This window comes from Hyla sarda, unplaced genomic scaffold (assembly GCF_029499605.1).
Source record: "Hyla sarda isolate aHylSar1 unplaced genomic scaffold, aHylSar1.hap1 scaffold_630, whole genome shotgun sequence".
Taxonomy (NCBI): Eukaryota; Metazoa; Chordata; class Amphibia; order Anura; family Hylidae; genus Hyla; species Hyla sarda.
In genome coordinates, this window is record NW_026610645.1 from 177,037 (window position 1) to 200,436 (window position 23,400).

Genomic DNA, 23,400 nt, shown 5'->3' on the forward strand with positions numbered 1-23,400 from the left:
TACCCCCATTAAGACCTACCACATGGTCTTTACTACTGCTTGCTCAATTTATTTGTTCTTTGTTGTTCGTTCTGTTTACTTGTTTTCTGTCCCGTTGGTCCTCCATCACTCACTTTCTCTGATAATGGATATGAGAGGCTCCTCTTGCGAGCTGCTAAGTGTAGATGTATCCTCTTCGACGGGAGTACCTGCTCCTTTTCAGTTTACTGTGCTAATGGTTCTGCTTTGCGTTGATGTATACTTTAACTATGGTTATTAAGGTTGTGTCTATGAATGTGCGGGGTCTTAACTCACCGTATAAAAGGTCTCTGGTGTGGAAGGAGGCTAGACGCCTAGCGGCCGATGTCCTCTGTATACAAGAATCCCATTTATTAGCCCTAGATGCCCATAGACTCCAAAATAAGAGATATCCACATATCTATCAAGCGCATGCTGTTCACAAAAAAGGAGGAGTGGCGATTGCATTTAAGAACACCCTGACGGTTACTGTCCAGCACTCTGTGATAGATGATAGAGGTCGTTTTATAATTATTGTGTGCTTACTAAACAATGTTCAATATACCTTAGGCTCCTTATATGCGCCTAATGCGAAACAGTGTACCTTCCTCAGGGCATTCTTGCGTAAATTGGAGTCCTTGAGAAAGGGACACTGCCTACTGCTAGGAGATTTTAATATGACCATGTGGCCTAGTGTAGATTCTACTTCGCCCAGTTTGAAAAAAGAACCCACAGGTTTCTTCACTAGTGTGTCCCAAAATGACCTATATGATGTTTGGCGTATATCCCACCCCACGGAAAGGGACTTCACCTTCTTTTCTCATGTGCATAAGATATACACCAGAATAGATTACGCCCTTACCTCCCACTCTCTCCTATCATTGGTTTCAGAGGCCCGAATTATGCCCATAGAATGGTCGGACCATTCCCCCATAAGCGTAACCATTAAAGAATCGCATAGCACCCGCCCGACCTATATTTGGAGACTTAACCCACTAATACTCCATAATCCTGAATACTCTGAAGCGACCAAGTTGGCGGTTGATGCCTACTTCCGCATTAATGATACTGGTGATGTCACAGACCCCATGCTTTGGTGTGCGTTTAAGGCTACAATTAGGGGTCACTTTATTAGTCAAACAGCCTATGACAGGAAGCTCCGCCAGACCAAAACTCTAGAACTCCAACAGCGCCTTGCGGAATTACATAGGCGCAATAAGACCTCGTGCTCTCCATCACTAATAGGAGAAATTTCTCAGGTTAGTGCTACCCTACACTCCCTCTCTTTACACAGCTATGAGATGGCACTGAGAAGGCTCAAAATGACATGGTATTGGCAGGGTAATAGATCTGGCTCTATACTGGCTAAACAACTTAAAAAACGTCAGGATAAGGAGAGAATCCCCTTCCTTACTAAATCTGATGGTTCTATAGTTACTGACCCTCAAAGTATAGCCAATTGTTTTGCAGATTTTTATAGTAAATTGTACAATCTTCAACATGACATTGCTACTCCACAGCCTGATGAAGCAGTTATCTCTTCTTTTCTGTCCTCTATGTCCCTCCCCTCTCTGTCCGCGGACCAAGCATCTGATCTTTGCTCTCCCTTCTCCACAGAAGAAATTCTTGAATGTGTGCGTTCCCTCAAGCCCTCGAAGTCACCTGGCCCTGATGGTATTACAAATGAATTGTATAAGCAATTTGGCCCTTCCGTAGCTCCCTTTTTGACCAGAGCCTTTAACCGTATTAAGGAGAACGGTGTGCCCCCTAAGGAGATGTTGGATGCTCTGGTCATTACCATACCTAAACCTGGTAAGCCACTGGACTCTACCCTAAATTACAGACCAATCTCTCTCCTAAATAGTGATATTAAATTGTATGCCCTGGCTCTTGCTGCCAGGTTGAATAGGGTTTTGCCGGACCTAATTCACAGGGACCAGGTTGGCTTCGTCAAGGGTCGTCAAACGGTGGATGGTACGAGACGCTTTCTCGACATCATCACAAAAGCGCATTCCGATCGGACGCCTTCTCTCTTGCTATCCCTTGATGCGGAGAAGGCGTTCGATCGAGTGCACTGGGGATATTTGCGAAGTGTGCTGCGTAAGTTTGGTTTTCCCCACTCTTTGGAATCCGCCATTATGGCACTATATACGCTCCCATCTGCTAGAATTTACACGATGGGTACCCTTTCTAATAGTTTCTCACTTAGCAATGGGACTAGACAGGGGTGCCCACTGTCCCCCCTTATATTTACCTTAGTTATGGAGCCGCTTGCTCAATCCATCAGGGACTCCCCAGACATTGCGGGCATTCAAATAGGTAAAGTAGACCACAGGATTGGCTTGTTTGCCGACGATGTTATCATTAGTCTCTCCAACCCCCTGAGTTCTTTAGGCCCAGTTATGGACATTATTGATGCCTTTAGTCGAGTTAGCTTTTATAAGATTAACCCCACAAAGTCGTGTATCTTACCATTGCAGATACCCACTGAGCAACAGCGAGTACTACAAGCTAAATATCCCTTTCAATGGGTCACTGACCAGATTCCTTACCTAGGCATAGTCCTTACTGCGTTGCCTGATAAGACAATTGCTTCTAATTTTGCTGTTATGCGGTCCCTGCTTACCAAAGAAATTGATCACTTCTCCAGGCTTCCTGTCTCATGGGCGGGACGTGTTGCCACTGCTAAGATGATGCTGCTCCCTAAAATTTTATATTTTTTTAGATGCCTGCCGATGATAGTGCCCGCCTCCTTCCTCTCACAACTACAGAGAATGCTCTTACGATTTATTTGGGATGGTAAGCATCCTAGGGTTGGTGCGAATATATTGTATCGCCCTGTGCATGAGGGGGGTATGGGGGTGCCGAACCTTAAAATGTACTATCACGCTGTTCTACTCGATCAGCTTAAAAAATGGTGGTGGCAGGACGCTCCCCCCCTGTGGGTAGATATTGAAGCTGCTGTCCTCAATGTTTCTAATTTTAATAACTTTCTCTGGGCATTGCGCTTTAACCCTACCTTTGCTCCCTCTTCTCCTTTCTCTACTATTGCGGCTGCTATCAGGTTGTGGAGTAAGGTGGCGCGAATTAAAAGTCTTTGTCCACCTAGAGTGAAGGATATCCCTTTAGCTGCTATAGGAGACTATATTCTAGATATAGATTTTAAGCCCTGGATAGATGCGGGCATCCTCACTGTGGCATTGATTAGCGATGCTAATGGGTTGATGCCTTTCACTGATATTGTACGCATGTTCTCTATATCACAGAAAGACTTTTACAAATATTTGAGGCTTAGACATTTTTTGAGGTCTCTCCCTTGGGATAGCTCTCGGCCTCGCACTGCGTATGAACATCATTTCCTGTGCAGGGACTCCTTTACTAGGGGTATCTCCCTTGCTTATGTAGCTTTGACTGAGGAGGAGGGGGAAATGGACAGTACGTTTAAGTCCAGATGGGAGGAGGACCTGGCGCGCAGATTCACGGCTGAGCAGTGGAGCTGTGTCTTTGACATGCACAAAAAATATTCTAAATGTGTTAATCATTTCGAAGCTTCTAGGAAGCTCCTATACCGATGGTACTACACGCCGGTTCGTCTGGCTAAAATATACCCTACCACCTCCCCAGTGTGTTGGAGATGTAACCGGGAAAGTGGTACCTTGCTACACGTGTGGTGGACTTGCCCGTTAATTGCACCTCTTTGGACCGAAATTAAGAAGTTATTGGACAACCTAGTGGACTGCCCCTTCTCATGGGGCCCAGAGAGAGCACTACTATTCCTGTCCCTAGAACAAGTTCCCCCGCATTATATGACCATTTTATATCATATTCTGATAGTTGTGAGGGCTCACATTGCTCGGAGGTGGAAGTCGACTGAGGTGCCGGGTCTTCCTGCCATTCTGGCGGAGGTGCATAGTAACCTCGTGTTGGAGGAATTGATAGCGAAGAGGTGTGGGGCTTCTAATAGCCGTATAGCTACTCTGTCCCAGTGGACGGACAGTTGTTCGACCTCAATTAGGGTCGTAGATTAGCTAATCGTATATGCACGATGTATCTCACTCTGATATGTGTATTATGATATGTGTATTATGATTATGATTGTATTGGTGGTCTCTCATTCCTTGTTTTATACATTATATATTGAGGACCTTACTGTTGTTCTTGTTATATGAAAATTTATAAATAAAGTTTAAAAAAAAAAAAAAAGGCCCCGTGGGAGTGCAATGGGCCCCTGTCTTGCTGCTTAGCAATAATGGTATGGGTTTAGGTTCTGCTGTGTGTACTGGTGGTTGACTGCCCCCAGCCCAGAGTGTGCATGGAAAATTGTCTGGCAGCCTCCCTGACAGCAAGCAGTGATAGTGCCCATGAAGGGCACCTTGTTGGGCCCGCCCCTTTCACGGTTATCGCTTCTCGGCCTTTTGGCTAAGATCAAGTGTAGTATCTGTTCTTATCAGTTTAATATCTGATACGTCCCCTATCTGGGGACCATATATTAAATGGATTTTTGAGAACGGGGGCCGATTTCGAAGCTTGCTTCCGTCGCCCTATGCATTGACCCGATATGGCAGTATCTTCGGGTACAGTGCACCACCCCCTTACAGGGTTAAAAAGAAAGATTCCTACTTTCATTGCTACCTGCTTGCTGGCTAGCCAGCTAGCCAGCCCTGTGGGCCTTGCTGCTGCTGCAGCCAAAAAACAAAAGGTGGTGCTGCTGCTGCTTCTGCTGCTTCTGCTTGTGTCTGGCCGCTGTTGGAGCGTCCAGGCACAGGACTTCTGCTGCTGCTGACTAAATGGCCTCCTTAATTGGATCATTTGAGTAGCCAGCACACCTGTGCAGGTAGGGCATGACATGATAGGCAGCTGCCTTGATAGCGGGTGGGTGCTGAATGTTCCTAATTGACAAAATAAGATTAATGCTTATGAAGAAATATAAAATCTCATCCCTTCCCCAATATCGCGCCACACCCCTACCCCTTAATTCCCTGGTTGAACTTGATGGACATATGTCTTTTTTCGACCGTGCTAACTATGTAACTATGTAACATAACATGGGGGGGGGGGGGGGGTCTCCTGGCTGTTCACACAGGTGTGTCATTGCTGTACATTGACCATGCATTGCTTCTGTGGTATTGCAAAGGCAAAGACAAATGCTTCCAGCCATCCATTGCACTAATGGATTGGTCATCAGCTGGCTGTCTATGTCCCGCATCAATATAGACCAAAGTACAGAGGGTTAGGCTATGCTATTGTGCACCTACCTGATGCATCAGAAGGTGCGAGGCCCTTGCTAAATTCTGTGCACAGACTTTGAGATCTATACTTTAGACTGTATCTAAACCTGCTCCAACATGGACTGACATTCTGGCCTACTTTCAGCCGATGCGACTTGTCTGTCGCTGAACAGTCGCTTTTTATGTATTCAGCACCTATGTATAATGTTGTAAAAATGCTCTAGAAGCTAAAGTCGCAGAAATGTCACACATATTTGGCCTGCAACTTTCTGTGCGACAAATTCAGACAGGAAAAATCAGTATAAATCCTTAGAAAATTATCCCCCAGTGTCTCCATCTGCTGGCGGTATTGAATAAGCATTGCTGCACTGATGGGGTATGCATTAGACGAAAAAAAAGAAGAAAAAGAAGAATAATACGCCCAGAAAAGAGGCGAAAAGGAGAAAAACGTAAAAAAACGTGAAAAAAAAGTAAGAGGAAGAGAAGGGAAAAAAGGTGGAAATGGGTTTAAAAGTGATTTCGGCGGAGAAATATATATATATATATATATATATATATATATATATATATATACGCGCACACACACACATATATATAAACGTATTCTCCGTTGAGATATTGCAGCCGCTGCTGTGTCCAGGCCCAGGAGCCTTAGCACTGTGCTGTGATGTCACTCAATACCACTGACATCACTAGGTGTAAACAACATCTCTCCTTTGCTGTGTATGTGACTATGGAGCTGTTTGGTGATGTCGTCTATTATGGCCTTCATAGAAGCAACAGGAGATTGTTGCATCCATCTAGAACCCTCAGAACTACAGTGCTATGATGTCACTCACTTCCACAGGCCTTGCAGAGTGTAAACAACAACAACCCAGCTTTGTTGTATATGTAACCATAGGGATTTGTGATGTCACCTAGAACCTTCACAGCAGCGACAGCTTTATGAGGAGCATCAGCACTGCTCTGCCTGAGCAGAACCATCAGCGCCATAGGTTGTCAAATAACCCGGGTTTAACCCACACAGGTAAGTCCAATGGGGTGCAGGCATGTCCTCTATGCTTACAGCTTCCCGTGGGTGTTGGTTTGATACCGTTTGGGGACAGCCAAGGAGGCATCTGCAGGCAACAAAGGTAGGTGTGTGCTTGTGTGTGTGTTTCCTATGCAGATCCTAAGCCCAGTGTCACATGCAAGTAGGAGGAGTAAGAAGGGTTCCTGGCAAATCCGGGTTATGGATTGCATTTAAAAAGGCCCCGTGGGAGTGCAATGGGCCCCTGTCTTGCTGCTTAGCAATAATGGTATGGGTTTAGGTTCTGCTGTGTGTACTGGTGGTTGACTGCCCCCCAGCCCAGAGTGTGCATGGAAAATTGTCTGGCAGCCTCCCTGACAGCAAGCAGTGATAGTGCCCATGAAGGGCACCTTGTTGGGCCCGCCCCTTTCACGGTTATCGCTTCTCGGCCTTTTGGCTAAGATCAAGTGTAGTATCTGTTCTTATCAGTTTAATATCTGATACGTCCCCTATCTGGGGACCATATATTAAATGGATTTTTGAGAACGGGGGCCGATTTCGAAGCTTGCTTCCGTCGCCCTATGCATTGACCCGATATGGCAGTATCTTCGGGTACAGTGCACCACCCCCTTACAGGGTTAAAAAGAAAGATTCCTACTTTCATTGCTACCTGCTTGCTGGCTAGCCAGCTAGCCAGCCCTGTGGGCCTTGCTGCTGCTGCAGCCAAAAAACAAAAGGTGGTGCTGCTGCTGCTTCTGCTGCTTCTGCTTCTGCTTGTGTCTGGCCGCTGTTGGAGCATCCAGGCACAGGACTTCTGCTGCTGCTGATTAAATGGCCTCCTTAATTGGATCATTTGAGTAGCCAGCACACCTGTGCAGGTAGGGCATGACATGATAGGCAGCTGCCTTGATAGCGGGTGGGTGCTGAATGTTCCTAATTGACAAAATAAGATTAATGCTTATGAAGAAATATAAAATCTCATCCCTTCCCCAATATCGCGCCACACCCCTACCCCTTAATTCCCTGGTTGAACTTGATGGACATATGTCTTTTTTCGACCGTACTAACTATGTAACTATGTAACATAACATGGGGGGGGGGGGGGTCTCCTGGCTGTTCACACAGGTGTGTCATTGCTGTACATTGACCATGCATTGCTTCTGTGGTATTGCAAAGGCAAAGACAAATGCTTCCAGCCATCCATTGCACTAATGGATTGGTCATCAGCTGGCTGTCTATGTCCCGCATCAATATAGACCAAAGTACAGAGGGTTAGGCTATGCTATTGTGCACCTACCTGATGCATCAGAAGGTGCGAGGCCCTTGCTAAATTCTGTGCACAGACTTTGAGATCTATACTTTAGACTGTATCTAAACCTGCTCCAACATGGACTGACATTCTGGCCTACTTTCAGCCGATGCGACTTGTCTGTCGCTGAACAGTCGCTTTTTATGTATTCAGCACCTATGTATAATGTTGTAAAAATGCTCTAGAAGCTAAAGTCGCAGAAATGTCACACATATTTGGCCTGCAACTTTCTGTGCGACAAATTCAGACAGGAAAAATCAGTATAAATCCTTAGAAAATTATCCCCCAGTGTCTCCATCTGCTGGCGGTATTGAATAAGCATTGCTGCACTGATGGGGTATGCATTAGACGAAAAAAAAGAAGAAAAAGAAGAATAATACGCCCAGAAAAGAGGCGAAAAGGAGAAAAACGTAAAAAAACGTGAAAAAAAAGTAAGAGGAAGAGAAGGGAAAAAAAGGTGGAAATGGGTTTAAAAGTGATTTCGGCGGAGAAATATATATATATATATATATATATATATATATATATATATATATACGCGCACACACACACATATATATAAACGTATTCTCCGTTGAGATATTGCAGCCGCTGCTGTGTCCAGGCCCAGGAGCCTTAGCACTGTGCTGTGATGTCACTCAATACCACTGACATCACTAGGTGTAAACAACATCTCTCCTTTGCTGTGTATGTGACTATGGAGCTGTTTGGTGATGTCGTCTATTATGGCCTTCATAGAAGCAACAGGAGATTGTTGCATCCATCTAGAACCCTCAGAACTACAGTGCTATGATGTCACTCACTTCCACAGGCCTTGCAGAGTGTAAACAACAACAACCCAGCTTTGTTGTGTATGTAACCATAGGGATTTGTGATGTCACCTAGAACCTTCACAGCAGCGACAGCTTTATGAGGAGCATCAGCACTGCTCTGCCTGAGCAGAACCATCACCGCCATAGGTTGTCAAATAACCCGGGTTTAACCCACACAGGTAAGTCCAATGGGGTGCAGGCATGTCCTCTATGCTTACAGCTTCCCGTGGGTGTTGGTTTGATACCGTTTGGGGACAGCCAAGGAGGCATCTGCAGGCAACAAAGGTAGGTGTGTGCTTGTGTGTGTGTTTCCTATGCAGATCCTAAGCCCAGTGTCACATGCAAGTAGGAGGAGTAAGAAGGGTTCCTGGCAAATCCGGGTTATGGATTGCATTTAAAAAGGCCCCGTGGGAGTGCAATGGGCCCCTGTCTTGCTGCTTAGCAATAATGGTATGGGTTTAGGTTCTGCTGTGTGTACTGGTGGTTGACTGCCCCCCAGCCCAGAGTGTGCATGGAAAATTGTCTGGCAGCCTCCCTGACAGCAAGCAGTGATAGTGCCCATGAAGGGCACCTTGTTGGGCCCGCCCCTTTCACGGTTATCGCTTCTCGGCCTTTTGGCTAAGATCAAGTGTAGTATCTGTTCTTATCAGTTTAATATCTGATACGTCCCCTATCTGGGGACCATATATTAAATGGATTTTTGAGAACGGGGGCCGATTTCGAAGCTTGCTTCCGTCGCCCTATGCATTGACCCGATATGGCAGTATCTTCGGGTACAGTGCACCACCCCCTTACAGGGTTAAAAAGAAAGATTCCTACTTTCATTGCTACCTGCTTGCTGGCTAGCCAGCTAGCCAGCCCTGTGGGCCTTGCTGCTGCTGCAGCCAAAAAACAAAAGGTGCTGCTTCTGCTGCTTCTGCTGCTTCTGCTTCTGCTTGTGTCTGGCCGCTGTTGGAGCGTCCAGGCACAGGACTTCTGCTGCTGCTGACTAAATGGCCTCCTTAATTGGATCATTTGAGTAGCCAGCACACCTGTGCAGGTAGGGCATGACATGATAGGCAGCTGCCTTGATAGCGGGTGGGTGCTGAATGTTCCTAATTGACAAAATAAGATTAATGCTTATGAAGAAATATAAAATCTCATCCCTTCCCCAATATCGCGCCACACCCCTACCCCTTAATTCCCTGGTTGAACTTGATGGACATATGTCTTTTTTCGACCGTACTAACTATGTAACTATGTAACATAACATGGGGGGGGGGGGGTCTCCTGGCTGTTCACACAGGTGTGTCATTGCTGTACATTGACCATGCATTGCTTCTGTGGTATTGCAAAGGCAAAGACAAATGCTTCCAGCCATCCATTGCACTAATGGATTGGTCATCAGCTGGCTGTCTATGTCCCGCATCAATATAGACCAAAGTACAGAGGGTTAGGCTATGCTATTGTGCACCTACCTGATGCATCAGAAGGTGCGAGGCCCTTGCTAAATTCTGTGCACAGACTTTGAGATCTATACTTTAGACTGTATCTAAACCTGCTCCAACATGGACTGACATTCTGGCCTACTTTCAGCCGATGCGACTTGTCTGTCGCTGAACAGTCGCTTTTTATGTATTCAGCACCTATGTATAATGTTGTAAAAATGCTCTAGAAGCTAAAGTCGCAGAAATGTCACACATATTTGGCCTGCAACTTTCTGTGCGACAAATTCAGACAGGAAAAATCAGTATAAATCCTTAGAAAATTATCCCCCAGTGTCTCCATCTGCTGGCGGTATTGAATAAGCATTGCTGCACTGATGGGGTATGCATTAGACGAAAAAAAAGAAGAAAAAGAAGAATAATACGCCCAGAAAAGAGGCGAAAAGGAGAAAAACGTAAAAAAACGTGAAAAAAAAGTAAGAGGAAGAGAAGGGAAAAAAAGGTGGAAATGGGTTTAAAAGTGATTTCGGCGGAGAAATATATATATATATATATATATATATATATATATATACGCGCACACACACACATATATATAAACGTATTCTCCGTTGAGATATTGCAGCCGCTGCTGTGTCCAGGCCCAGGAGCCTTAGCACTGTGCTGTGATGTCACTCAATACCACTGACATCACTAGGTGTAAACAACATCTCTCCTTTGCTGTGTATGTGACTATGGAGCTGTTTGGTGATGTCGTCTATTATGGCCTTCATAGAAGCAACAGGAGATTGTTGCATCCATCTAGAACCCTCAGAACTACAGTGCTATGATGTCACTCACTTCCACAGGCCTTGCAGAGTGTAAACAACAACAACCCAGCTTTGTTGTGTATGTAACCATAGGGATTTGTGATGTCACCTAGAACCTTCACAGCAGCGACAGCTTTATGAGGAGCATCAGCACTGCTCTGCCTGAGCAGAACCATCACCGCCATAGGTTGTCAAATAACCCGGGTTTAACCCACACAGGTAAGTCCAATGGGGTGCAGGCATGTCCTCTATGCTTACAGCTTCCCGTGGGTGTTGGTTTGATACCGTTTGGGGACAGCCAAGGAGGCATCTGCAGGCAACAAAGGTAGGTGTGTGCTTGTGTGTGTGTTTCCTATGCAGATCCTAAGCCCAGTGTCACATGCAAGTAGGAGGAGTAAGAAGGGTTCCTGGCAAATCCGGGTTATGGATTGCATTTAAAAAGGCCCCGTGGGAGTGCAATGGGCCCCTGTCTTGCTGCTTAGCAATAATGGTATGGGTTTAGGTTCTGCTGTGTGTACTGGTGGTTGACTGCCCCCCAGCCCAGAGTGTGCATGGAAAATTGTCTGGCAGCCTCCCTGACAGCAAGCAGTGATAGTGCCCATGAAGGGCACCTTGTTGGGCCCGCCCCTTTCACGGTTATCGCTTCTCGGCCTTTTGGCTAAGATCAAGTGTAGTATCTGTTCTTATCAGTTTAATATCTGATACGTCCCCTATCTGGGGACCATATATTAAATGGATTTTTGAGAACGGGGGCCGATTTCGAAGCTTGCTTCCGTCGCCCTATGCATTGACCCGATATGGCAGTATCTTCGGGTACAGTGCACCACCCCCTTACAGGGTTAAAAAGAAAGATTCCTACTTTCATTGCTACCTGCTTGCTGGCTAGCCAGCTAGCCAGCCCTGTGGGCCTTGCTGCTGCTGCAGCCAAAAAACAAAAGGTGCTGCTTCTGCTGCTTCTGCTGCTTCTGCTTCTGCTTGTGTCTGGCCGCTGTTGGAGCGTCCAGGCACAGGACTTCTGCTGCTGCTGACTAAATGGCCTCCTTAATTGGATCATTTGAGTAGCCAGCACACCTGTGCAGGTAGGGCATGACATGATAGGCAGCTGCCTTGATAGCGGGTGGGTGCTGAATGTTCCTAATTGACAAAATAAGATTAATGCTTATGAAGAAATATAAAATCTCATCCCTTCCCCAATATCGCGCCACACCCCTACCCCTTAATTCCCTGGTTGAACTTGATGGACATATGTCTTTTTTCGACCGTACTAACTATGTAACTATGTAACATAACATGGGGGGGGGGTCTCCTGGCTGTTCACACAGGTGTGTCATTGCTGTACATTGACCATGCATTGCTTCTGTGGTATTGCAAAGGCAAAGACAAATGCTTCCAGCCATCCATTGCACTAATGGATTGGTCATCAGCTGGCTGTCTATGTCCCGCATCAATATAGACCAAAGTACAGAGGGTTAGGCTATGCTATTGTGCACCTACCTGATGCATCAGAAGGTGCGAGGCCCTTGCTAAATTCTGTGCACAGACTTTGAGATCTATACTTTAGACTGTATCTAAACCTGCTCCAACATGGACTGACATTCTGGCCTACTTTCAGCCGATGCGACTTGTCTGTCGCTGAACAGTCGCTTTTTATGTATTCAGCACCTATGTATAATGTTGTAAAAATGCTCTAGAAGCTAAAGTCGCAGAAATGTCACACATATTTGGCCTGCAACTTTCTGTGCGACAAATTCAGACAGGAAAAATCAGTATAAATCCTTAGAAAATTATCCCCCAGTGTCTCCATCTGCTGGCGGTATTGAATAAGCATTGCTGCACTGATGGGGTATGCATTAGACGAAAAAAAAGAAGAAAAAGAAGAATAATACGCCCAGAAAAGAGGCGAAAAGGAGAAAAACGTAAAAAAACGTGAAAAAAAAGTAAGAGGAAGAGAAGGGAAAAAAAGGTGGAAAGGGGTTTAAAAGTGATTTCGGCGGAGAAATATATATATATATATATATATATATATATATATATATATATATACGCGCACACACACACATATATATAAACGTATTCTCCGTTGAGATATTGCAGCCGCTGCTGTGTCCAGGCCCAGGAGCCTTAGCACTGTGCTGTGATGTCACTCAATACCACTGACATCACTAGGTGTAAACAACATCTCTCCTTTGCTGTGTATGTGACTATGGAGCTGTTTGGTGATGTCGTCTATTATGGCCTTCATAGAAGCAACAGGAGATTGTTGCATCCATCTAGAACCCTCAGAACTACAGTGCTATGATGTCACTCACTTCCACAGGCCTTGCAGAGTGTAAACAACAACAACCCAGCTTTGTTGTGTATGTAACCATAGGGATTTGTGATGTCACCTAGAACCTTCACAGCAGCGACAGCTTTATGAGGAGCATCAGCACTGCTCTGCCTGAGCAGAACCATCACCGCCATAGGTTGTCAAATAACCCGGGTTTAACCCACACAGGTAAGTCCAATGGGGTGCAGGCATGTCCTCTATGCTTACAGCTTCCCGTGGGTGTTGGTTTGATACCGTTTGGGGACAGCCAAGGAGGCATCTGCAGGCAACAAAGGTAGGTGTGTGCTTGTGTGTGTGTTTCCTATGCAGATCCTAAGCCCAGTGTCACATGCAAGTAGGAGGAGTAAGAAGGGTTCCTGGCAAATCCGGGTTATGGATTGCATTTAAAAAGGCCCCGTGGGAGTGCAATGGGCCCCTGTCTTGCTGCTTAGCAATAATGGTATGGGTTTAGGTTCTGCTGTGTGTACTGGTGGTTGACTGCCCCCCAGCCCAGAGTGTGCATGGAAAATTGTCTGGCAGCCTCCCTGACAGCAAGCAGTGATAGTGCCCATGAAGGGCACCTTGTTGGGCCCGCCCCTTTCACGGTTATCGCTTCTCGGCCTTTTGGCTAAGATCAAGTGTAGTATCTGTTCTTATCAGTTTAATATCTGATACGTCCCCTATCTGGGGACCATATATTAAATGGATTTTTGAGAACGGGGGCCGATTTCGAAGCTTGCTTCCGTCGCCCTATGCATTGACCCGATATGGCAGTATCTTCGGGTACAGTGCACCACCCCCTTACAGGGTTAAAAAGAAAGATTCCTACTTTCATTGCTACCTGCTTGCTGGCTAGCCAGCTAGCCAGCCCTGTGGGCCTTGCTGCTGCTGCAGCCAAAAAACAAAAGGTGGTGCTGCTGCTGCTTCTGCTGCTTCTGCTTCTGCTTGTGTCTGGCCGCTGTTGGAGCGTCCAGGCACAGGACTTCTGCTGCTGCTGACTAAATGGCCTCCTTAATTGGATCATTTAAATAGCCAGCACACCTGTGCAGGTAGGGCATGACATGATAGGCAGCTGCCTTGATAGCGGGTGGGTGCTGAATGTTCCTAATTGACAAAATAAGATTAATGCTTATGAAGAAATATAAAATCTCATCCCTTCCCCAATATCGCGCCACACCCCTACCCCTTAATTCCCTGGTTGAACTTGATGGACATATGTCTTTTTTCGACCGTACTAACTATGTAACTATGTAACATAACATGGGGGGGGGGGGGGTCTCCTGGCTGTTCACACAGGTGTGTCATTGCTGTACATTGACCATGCATTGCTTCTGTGGTATTGCAAAGGCAAAGACAAATGCTTCCAGCCATCCATTGCACTAATGGATTGGTCATCAGCTGGCTGTCTATGTCCCGCATCAATATAGACCAAAGTACAGAGGGTTAGGCTATGCTATTGTGCACCTACCTGATGCATCAGAAGGTGCGAGGCCCTTGCTAAATTCTGTGCACAGACTTTGAGATCTATACTTTAGACTGTATCTAAACCTGCTCCAACATGGACTGACATTCTGGCCTACTTTCAGCCGATGCGACTTGTCTGTCGCTGAACAGTCGCTTTTTATGTATTCAGCACCTATGTATAATGTTGTAAAAATGCTCTAGAAGCTAAAGTCGCAGAAATGTCACACATATTTGGCCTGCAACTTTCTGTGCGACAAATTCAGACAGGAAAAATCAGTATAAATCCTTAGAAAATTATCCCCCAGTGTCTCCATCTGCTGGCGGTATTGAATAAGCATTGCTGCACTGATGGGGTATGCATTAGACGAAAAAAAAGAAGAAAAAGAAGAATAATACGCCCAGAAAAGAGGCGAAAAGGAGAAAAACGTAAAAAAACGGGAAAAAAAAGTAAGAGGAAGAGAAGGGAAAAAAAGGTGGAAATGGGTTTAAAAGTGATTTCGGCGGAGAAATATATATATATATATATATATATATATATATATATATATATATACGCGCACACACACACATATATATAAACGTATTCTCCGTTGAGATATTGCAGCCGCTGCTGTGTCCAGGCCCAGGAGCCTTAGCACTGTGCTGTGATGTCACTCAATACCACTGACATCACTAGGTGTAAACAACATCTCTCCTTTGCTGTGTATGTGACTATGGAGCTGTTTGGTGATGTCGTCTATTATGGCCTTCATAGAAGCAACAGGAGATTGTTGCATCCATCTAGAACCCTCAGAACTACAGTGCTATGATGTCACTCACTTCCACAGGCCTTGCAGAGTGTAAACAACAACAACCCAGCTTTGTTGTGTATGTAACCATAGGGATTTGTGATGTCACCTAGAACCTTCACAGCAGCGACAGCTTTATGAGGAGCATCAGCACTGCTCTGCCTGAGCAGAACCATCACCGCCATAGGTTGTCAAATAACCCGGGTTTAACCCACACAGGTAAGTCCAATGGGGTGCAGGCATGTCCTCTATGCTTACAGCTTCCCGTGGGTGTTGGTTTGATACCGTTTGGGGACAGCCAAGGAGGCATCTGCAGGCAACAAAGGTAGGTGTGTGCTTGTGTGTGTGTTTCCTATGCAGATCCTAAGCCCAGTGTCACATGCAAGTAGGAGGAGTAAGAAGGGTTCCTGGCAAATCCGGGTTATGGATTGCATTTAAAAAGGCCCCGTGGGAGTGCAATGGGCCCCTGTCTTGCTGCTTAGCAATAATGGTATGGGTTTAGGTTCTGCTGTGTGTACTGGTGGTTGACTGCCCCCCAGCCCAGAGTGTGCATGGAAAATTGTCTGGCAGCCTCCCTGACAGCAAGCAGTGATAGTGCCCATGAAGGGCACCTTGTTGGGCCCGCCCCTTTCACGGTTATCGCTTCTCGGCCTTTTGGCTAAGATCAAGTGTAGTATCTGTTCTTATCAGTTTAATATCTGATACGTCCCCTATCTGGGGACCATATATTAAATGGATTTTTGAGAACGGGGGCCGATTTCGAAGCTTGCTTCCGTCGCCCTATGCATTGACCCGATATGGCAGTATCTTCGGGTACAGTGCACCACCCCCTTACAGGGTTAAAAAGAAAGATTCCTACTTTCATTGCTACCTGCTTGCTGGCTAGCCAGCTAGCCAGCCCTGTGGGCCTTGCTGCTGCTGCAGCCAAAAAACAAAAGGTGGTGCTGCTGCTGCTTCTGCTGCTTCTGCTTCTGCTTGTGTCTGGCCGCTGTTGGAGCGTCCAGGCACAGGACTTCTGCTGCTGCTGACTAAATGGCCTCCTTAATTGGATCATTTGAGTAGCCAGCACACCTGTGCAGGTAGGGCATGACATGATAGGCAGCTGCCTTGATAGCGGGTGGGTGCTGAATGTTCCTAATTGACAAAATAAGATTAATGCTTATGAAGAAATATAAAATCTCATCCCTTCCCCAATATCGCGCCACACCCCTACCCCTTAATTCCCTGGTTGAACTTGATGGACATATGTCTTTTTTCGACCGTACTAACTATGTAACTATGTAACATAACATGGGGGGGGGGGGGGGGGTCTCCTGGCTGTTCACACAGGTGTGTCATTGCTGTACATTGACCATGCATTGCTTCTGTGGTATTGCAAAGACAAATGCTTCCAGCCATCCATTGCACTAATGGATTGGTCATCAGCTGGCTGTCTATGTCCCGCATCAATATAGACCAAAGTACAGAGGGTTAGGCTATGCTATTGTGCACCTACCTGATGCATCAGAAGGTGCGAGGCCCTTGCTAAATTCTGTGCACAGACTTTGAGATCTATACTTTAGACTGTATCTAAACCTGCTCCAACATGGACTGACATTCTGGCCTACTTTCAGCCGATGCGACTTGTCTGTCGCTGAACAGTCGCTTTTTATGTATTCAGCACCTATGTATAATGTTGTAAAAATGCTCTAGAAGCTAAAGTCGCAGAAATGTCACACATATTTGGCCTGCAACTTTCTGTGCGACAAATTCAGACAGGAAAAATCAGTATAAATCCTTAGAAAATTATCCCCCAGTGTCTCCATCTGCTGGCGGTATTGAATAAGCATTGCTGCACTGATGGGGTATGCATTAGACGAAAAAAAAGAAGAAAAAGAAGAATAATACGCCCAGAAAAGAGGCGAAAAGGAGAAAAACGTAAAAAAACGTGAAAAAAAAGTAAGAGGAAGAGAAGGGAAAAAAAGGTGGAAATGGGTTTAAAAGTGATTTCGGCGGAGAAATATATATATATATATATATATATATATACGCGCACACACACACATATATATAAACGTATTCTCCGTTGAGATATTGCAGCCGCTGCTGTGTCCAGGCCCAGGAGCCTTAGCACTGTGCTGTGATGTCACTCAATACCACTGACATCACTAGGTGTAAACAACATCTCTCCTTTGCTGTGTATGTGACTATGGAGCTGTTTGGTGATGTCGTCTATTATGGCCTTCATAGAAGCAACAGGAGATTGTTGCATCCATCTAGAACCCTCAGAACTACAGTGCTATGATGTCACTCACTTCCACAGGCCTTGCAGAGTGTAAACAACAACAACCCAGCTTTGTTGTGTATGTAACCATAGGGATTTGTGATGTCACCTAGAACCTTCACAGCAGCGACAGCTTTATGAGGAGCATCAGCACTGCTCTGCCTGAGCAGAACCATCACCGCCATAGGTTGTCAAATAACCCGGGTTTAACCCACACAGGTAAGTCCAATGGGGTGCAGGCATGTCCTCTATGCTTACAGCTTCCCGTGGGTGTTGGTTTGATACCGTTTGGGGACAGCCAAGGAGGCATCTGCAGGCAACAAAGGTAGGTGTGTGCTTGTGTGTGTGTTTCCTATGCAGATCCTAAGCCCAGTGTCACATGCAAGTAGGAGGAGTAAGAAGGGTTCCTGGCAAATCCGGGTTATGGATTGCATTTAAAAAGGCCCCGTGGGAGTGCAATGGGCCCCTGTCTTGCTGCTTAGCAATAATGGTATGGGTTTAGGTTCTGCTGTGTGTACTGGTGGTTGACTGCCCCCCAGCCCAGAGTGTGCATGGAAAATTGTCTGGCAGCCTCCCTGACAGCAAGCAGTGATAGTGCCCATGAAGGGCACCTTGTTGGGCCCGCCCCTTTCACGGTTATCGCTTCTCGGCCTTTTGGCTAAGATCAAGTGTAGTATCTGTTCTTATCAGTTTAATATCTGATACGTCCCCTATCTGGGGACCATATATTAAATGGATTTTTGAGAACGGGGGCCGATTTCGAAGCTTGCTTCCGTCGCCCTATGCATTGACCCGATATGGCAGTATCTTCGGGTACAGTGCACCACCCCCTTACAGGGTTAAAAAGAAAGATTCCTACTTTCATTGCTACCTGCTTGCTGGCTAGCCAGCTAGCCAGCCCTGTGGGCCTTGCTGCTGCTGCAGCCAAAAAACAAAAGGTGGTGCTGCTGCTGCTTCTGCTGCTTCTGCTTCTGCTTGTGTCTGGCCGCTGTTGGAGCGTCCAGGCACAGGACTTCTGCTGCTGCTGACTAAATGGCCTCCTTAATTGGATCATTTAAATAGCCAGCACACCTGTGCAGGTAGGGCATGACATGATAGGCAGCTGCCTTGATAGCGGGTGGGTGCTGAATGTTCCTAATTGACAAAATAAGATTAATGCTTATGAAGAAATATAAAATCTCATCCCTTCCCCAATATCGCGCCACACCCCTACCCCTTAATTCCCTGGTTGAACTTGATGGACATATGTCTTTTTTCGACCGTACTAACTATGTAACTATGTAACATAACATGGGGGGGGGGGGGTCTCCTGGCTGTTCACACAGGTGTGTCATTGCTGTACATTGACCATGCATTGCTTCTGTGGTATTGCAAAGGCAAAGACAAATGCTTCCAGCCATCCATTGCACTAATGGATTGGTCATCAGCTGGCTGTCTATGTCCCGCATCAATATAGACCAAAGTACAGAGGGTTAGGCTATGCTATTGTGCACCTACCTGATGCATCAGAAGGTGCGAGGCCCTTGCTAAATTCTGTGCACAGACTTTGAGATCTATACTTTAGACTGTATCTAAACCTGCTCCAACATGGACTGACATTCTGGCCTACTTTCAGCCGATGCGACTTGTCTGTCGCTGAACAGTCGCTTTTTATGTATTCAGCACCTATGTATAATGTTGTAAAAATGCTCTAGAAGCTAAAGTCGCAGAAATGTCACACATATTTGGCCTGCAACTTTCTGTGCGACAAATTCAGACAGGAAAAATCAGTATAAATCCTTAGAAAATTATCCCCCAGTGTCTCCATCTGCTGGCGGTATTGAATAAGCATTGCTGCACTGATGGGGTATGCATTAGACGAAGAAAAAGAAGAATAATACGCCCAGAAAAGAGGCGAAAAGGAGAAAAACGTAAAAAAACGTGAAAAAAAAGTAAGAGGAAGAGAAGGGAAAAAAAGGTGGAAATGGGTTTAAAAGTGATTTCGGCGGAGAAATATATATATATATATATATATATAAATATATATATATATATATATATATACGCGCACACACACACATATATATAAACGTATTCTCCGTTGAGATATTGCAGCCGCTGCTGTGTCCAGGCCCAGGAGCCTTAGCACTGTGCTGTGATGTCACTCAATACCACTGACATCACTAGGTGTAAACAACATCTCTCCTTTGCTGTGTATGTGACTATGGAGCTGTTTGGTGATGTCGTCTATTATGGCCTTCATAGAAGCAACAGGAGATTGTTGCATCCATCTAGAACCCTCAGAACTACAGTGCTATGATGTCACTCACTTCCACAGGCCTTGCAGAGTGTAAACAACAACAACCCAGCTTTGTTGTATATGTAACCATAGGGATTTGTGATGTCACCTAGAACCTTCACAGCAGCGACAGCTTTATGAGGAGCATCAGCACTGCTCTGCCTGAGCAGAACCATCACCGCCATAGGTTGTCAAATAACCCGGGTTTAACCCACACAGGTAAGTCCAATGGGGTGCAGGCATGTCCTCTATGCTTACAGCTTCCCGTGGGTGTTGGTTTGATACCGTTTGGGGACAGCCAAGGAGGCATCTGCAGGCAACAAAGGTAGGTGTGTGCTTGTGTGTGTGTTTCCTATGCAGATCCTAAGCCCAGTGTCACATGCAAGTAGGAGGAGTAAGAAGGGTTCCTGGCAAATCCGGGTTATGGATTGCATTTAAAAAGGCCCCGTGGGAGTGCAATGGGCCCCTGTCTTGCTGCTTAGCAATAATGGTATGGGTTTAGGTTCTGCTGTGTGTACTGGTGGTTGACTGCCCCCCAGCCCAGAGTGTGCATGGAAAATTGTCTGGCAGCCTCCCTGACAGCAAGCAGTGATAGTGCCCATGAAGGGCACCTTGTTGGGCCCGCCCCTTTCACGGTTATCGCTTCTCGGCCTTTTGGCTAAGATCAAGTGTAGTATCTGTTCTTATCAGTTTAATATCTGATACGTCCCCTATCTGGGGACCATATATTAAATGGATTTTTGAGAACGGGGGCCGATTTCGAAGCTTGCTTCCGTCGCCCTATGCATTGACCCGATATGGCAGTATCTTCGGGTACAGTGCACCACCCCCTTACAGGGTTAAAAAGAAAGATTCCTACTTTCATTGCTACCTGCTTGCTGGCTAGCCAGCTAGCCAGCCCTGTGGGCCTTGCTGCTGCTGCAGCCAAAAAACAAAAGGTGGTGCTGCTGATGCTTCTGCTGCTTCTGCTTCTGCTTGTGTCTGGCCGCTGTTGGAGCGTCCAGGCACAGGACTTCTGCTGCTGCTGACTAAATGGCCTCATTAATTGGATCATTTGAGTAGCCAGCACACCTGTGCAGGTAGGGCATGACATGATAGGCAGCTGCCTTGATAGCGGGTGGGTGCTGAATGTTCCTAATTGACAAAATAAGATTAATGCTTATGAAGAAATATAAAATCTCATCCCTTCCCCAATATCGCGCCACACCCCTACCCCTTAATTCCCTGGTTGAACTTGATGGACATATGTCTTTTTTCGACCGTACTAACTATGTAACTATGTAACATAACATGGGGGGGGGGTCTCCTGGCTGTTCACACAGGTGTGTCATTGCTGTACATTGACCATGCATTGCTTCTGTGGTATTGCAAAGGCAAAGACAAATGCTTCCAGCCATCCATTGCACTAATGGATTGGTCATCAGCTGGCTGTCTATGTCCCGCATCAATATAGACCAAAGTACAGAGGGTTAGGCTATGCTATTGTGCACCTACCTGATGCATCAGAAGGTGCGAGGCCCTTGCTAAATTCTGTGCACAGACTTTGAGATCTATACTTTAGACTGTATCTAAACCTGCTCCAACATGGACTGACATTCTGGCCTACTTTCAGCCGATGCGACTTGTCTGTCGCTGAGCAGTCGCTTTTTATGTATTCAGCACCTATGTATAATGTTGTAAAAATGCTCTAGAAGCTAAAGTCGCAGAAATGTCACACATATTTGGCCTGCAACTTTCTGTGCGACAAATTCAGACAGGAAAAATCAGTATAAATCCTTAGAAAATTATCCCCCAGTGTCTCCATCTGCTGGCGGTATTGAATAAGCATTGCTGCACTGATGGGGTATGCATTAGACGAAAAAAAAGAAGAAAAAGAAGAATAATACGCCCAGAAAAGAGGCGAAAAGGAGAAAAACGTAAAAAAACGTGAAAAAAAAGTAAGAGGAAGAGAAGGGAAAAAAAGGTGGAAATGGGTTTAAAAGTGATTTCGGCGGAGAATATATATATATATATATATATATATATATATATATATACGCGCACACACACACATATATATAAACGTATTCTCCGTTGAGATATTGCAGCCGCTGCTGTGTCCAGGCCCAGGAGCCTTAGCACTGTGCTGTGATGTCACTCAATACCACTGACATCACTAGGTGTAAACAACATCTCTCCTTTGCTGTGTATGTGACTATGGAGCTGTTTGGTGATGTCGTCTATTATGGCCTTCATAGAAGCAACAGGAGATTGTTGCATCCATCTAGAACCCTCAGAACTACAGTGCTATGATGTCACTCACTTCCACAGGCCTTGCAGAGTGTAAACAACAACAACCCAGGTTTGTTGTATATGTAACCATAGGGATTTGTGATGTCACCTAGAACCTTCACAGCAGCGACAGCTTTATGAGGAGCATCAGCACTGCTCTGCCTGAGCAGAACCATCACCGCCATAGGTTGTCAAATAACCCGGGTTTAACCCACACAGGTAAGTCCAATGGGGTGCAGGCATGTCCTCTATGCTTACAGCTTCCCGTGGGTGTTGGTTTGATACCGTTTGGGGACAGCCAAGGAGGCATCTGCAGGCAACAAAGGTAGGTGTGTGCTTGTGTGTGTGTTTCCTATGCAGATCCTAAGCCCAGTGTCACATGCAAGTAGGAGGAGTAAGAAGGGTTCCTGGCAAATCCGGGTTATGGATTGCATTTAAAAAGGCCCCGTGGGAGTGCAATGGGCCCCTGTCTTGCTGCTTAGCAATAATGGTATGGGTTTAGGTTCTGCTGTGTGTACTGGTGGTTGACTGCCCCCCAGCCCAGAGTGTGCATGGAAAATTGTCTGGCAGCCTCCCTGACAGCAAGCAGTGATAGTGCCCATGAAGGGCACCTTGTTGGGCCCGCCCCTTTCACGGTTATCGCTTCTCGGCCTTTTGGCTAAGATCAAGTGTAGTATCTGTTCTTATCAGTTTAATATCTGATACGTCCCCTATCTGGGGACCATATATTAAATGGATTTTTGAGAACGGGGGCCGATTTCGAAGCTTGCTTCCGTCGCCCTATGCATTGACCCGATATGGCAGTATCTTCGGGTACAGTGCACCACCCCCTTACAGGGTTAAAAAGAAAGATTCCTACTTTCATTGCTACCTGCTTGCTGGCTAGCCAGCTAGCCAGCCCTGTGGGCCTTGCTGCTGCTGCTGCAGCCAAAAAACAAAAGGTGGTGCTGCTGCTGCTTCTGCTGCTTCTGCTTCTGCTTGTGTCTGGCCGCTGTTGGAGCGTCCAGGCACAGGACTTCTGCTGCTGCTGATTAAATGGCCTCCTTAATTGGATCATTTGAGTAGCCAGCACACCTGTGCAGGTAGGGCATGACATGATAGGCAGCTGCCTTGATAGCGGGTGGGTGCTGAATGTTCCTAATTGACAAAATAAGATTAATGCTTATGAAGAAATATAAAATCTCATCCCTTCCCCAATATCGCGCCACACCCCTACCCCTTAATTCCCTGGTTGAACTTGATGGACATATGTCTTTTTTCGACCGTACTAACTATGTAACTATGTAACATAACATGGGGGGGGGGGGGTCTCCTGGCTGTTCACACAGGTGTGTCATTGCTGTACATTGACCATGCATTGCTTCTGTGGTATTGCAAAGGCAAAGACAAATGCTTCCAGCCATCCATTGCACTAATGGATTGGTCATCAGCTGGCTGTCT

The 23,400-nt window shown here is 46.0% G+C and overlaps 9 non-coding genes across 9 annotated transcripts; all 9 read left to right on the forward strand.

Moving 5' to 3' along the window:
* The first annotated feature begins 4,396 nt into the window (after positions 1-4,396).
* Positions 4,397-4,587, forward strand: LOC130341930 (U2 spliceosomal RNA). Its single transcript, XR_008881681.1, has one exon. It is a non-coding gene; the product is annotated as a U2 spliceosomal RNA (small nuclear RNA).
* Positions 4,588-6,671: 2,084 nt separating this feature from the next.
* Positions 6,672-6,862, forward strand: LOC130341931 (U2 spliceosomal RNA). Its single transcript, XR_008881682.1, has one exon. It is a non-coding gene; the product is annotated as a U2 spliceosomal RNA (small nuclear RNA).
* Positions 6,863-8,953: 2,091 nt separating this feature from the next.
* On the forward strand, positions 8,954-9,144 carry LOC130341932 (U2 spliceosomal RNA). Its single transcript, XR_008881683.1, has one exon. It is a non-coding gene; the product is annotated as a U2 spliceosomal RNA (small nuclear RNA).
* Positions 9,145-11,226: 2,082 nt separating this feature from the next.
* Positions 11,227-11,417, forward strand: LOC130341934 (U2 spliceosomal RNA). The gene has a single exon (XR_008881684.1). It is a non-coding gene; the product is annotated as a U2 spliceosomal RNA (small nuclear RNA).
* A 2,087-nt stretch (positions 11,418-13,504) lies between these two features.
* On the forward strand, positions 13,505-13,695 carry LOC130341935 (U2 spliceosomal RNA). Its single transcript, XR_008881685.1, has one exon. It is a non-coding gene; the product is annotated as a U2 spliceosomal RNA (small nuclear RNA).
* Positions 13,696-15,786: 2,091 nt separating this feature from the next.
* LOC130341936 (U2 spliceosomal RNA) lies at positions 15,787-15,977 on the forward strand. The gene has a single exon (XR_008881686.1). It is a non-coding gene; the product is annotated as a U2 spliceosomal RNA (small nuclear RNA).
* A 2,072-nt stretch (positions 15,978-18,049) lies between these two features.
* On the forward strand, positions 18,050-18,240 carry LOC130341938 (U2 spliceosomal RNA). The gene has a single exon (XR_008881688.1). It is a non-coding gene; the product is annotated as a U2 spliceosomal RNA (small nuclear RNA).
* A 2,087-nt stretch (positions 18,241-20,327) lies between these two features.
* On the forward strand, positions 20,328-20,518 carry LOC130341939 (U2 spliceosomal RNA). Its single transcript, XR_008881689.1, has one exon. It is a non-coding gene; the product is annotated as a U2 spliceosomal RNA (small nuclear RNA).
* Positions 20,519-22,598: 2,080 nt separating this feature from the next.
* Positions 22,599-22,789, forward strand: LOC130341940 (U2 spliceosomal RNA). Its single transcript, XR_008881690.1, has one exon. It is a non-coding gene; the product is annotated as a U2 spliceosomal RNA (small nuclear RNA).
* The last annotated feature ends 611 nt before the right edge of the window (positions 22,790-23,400 follow it).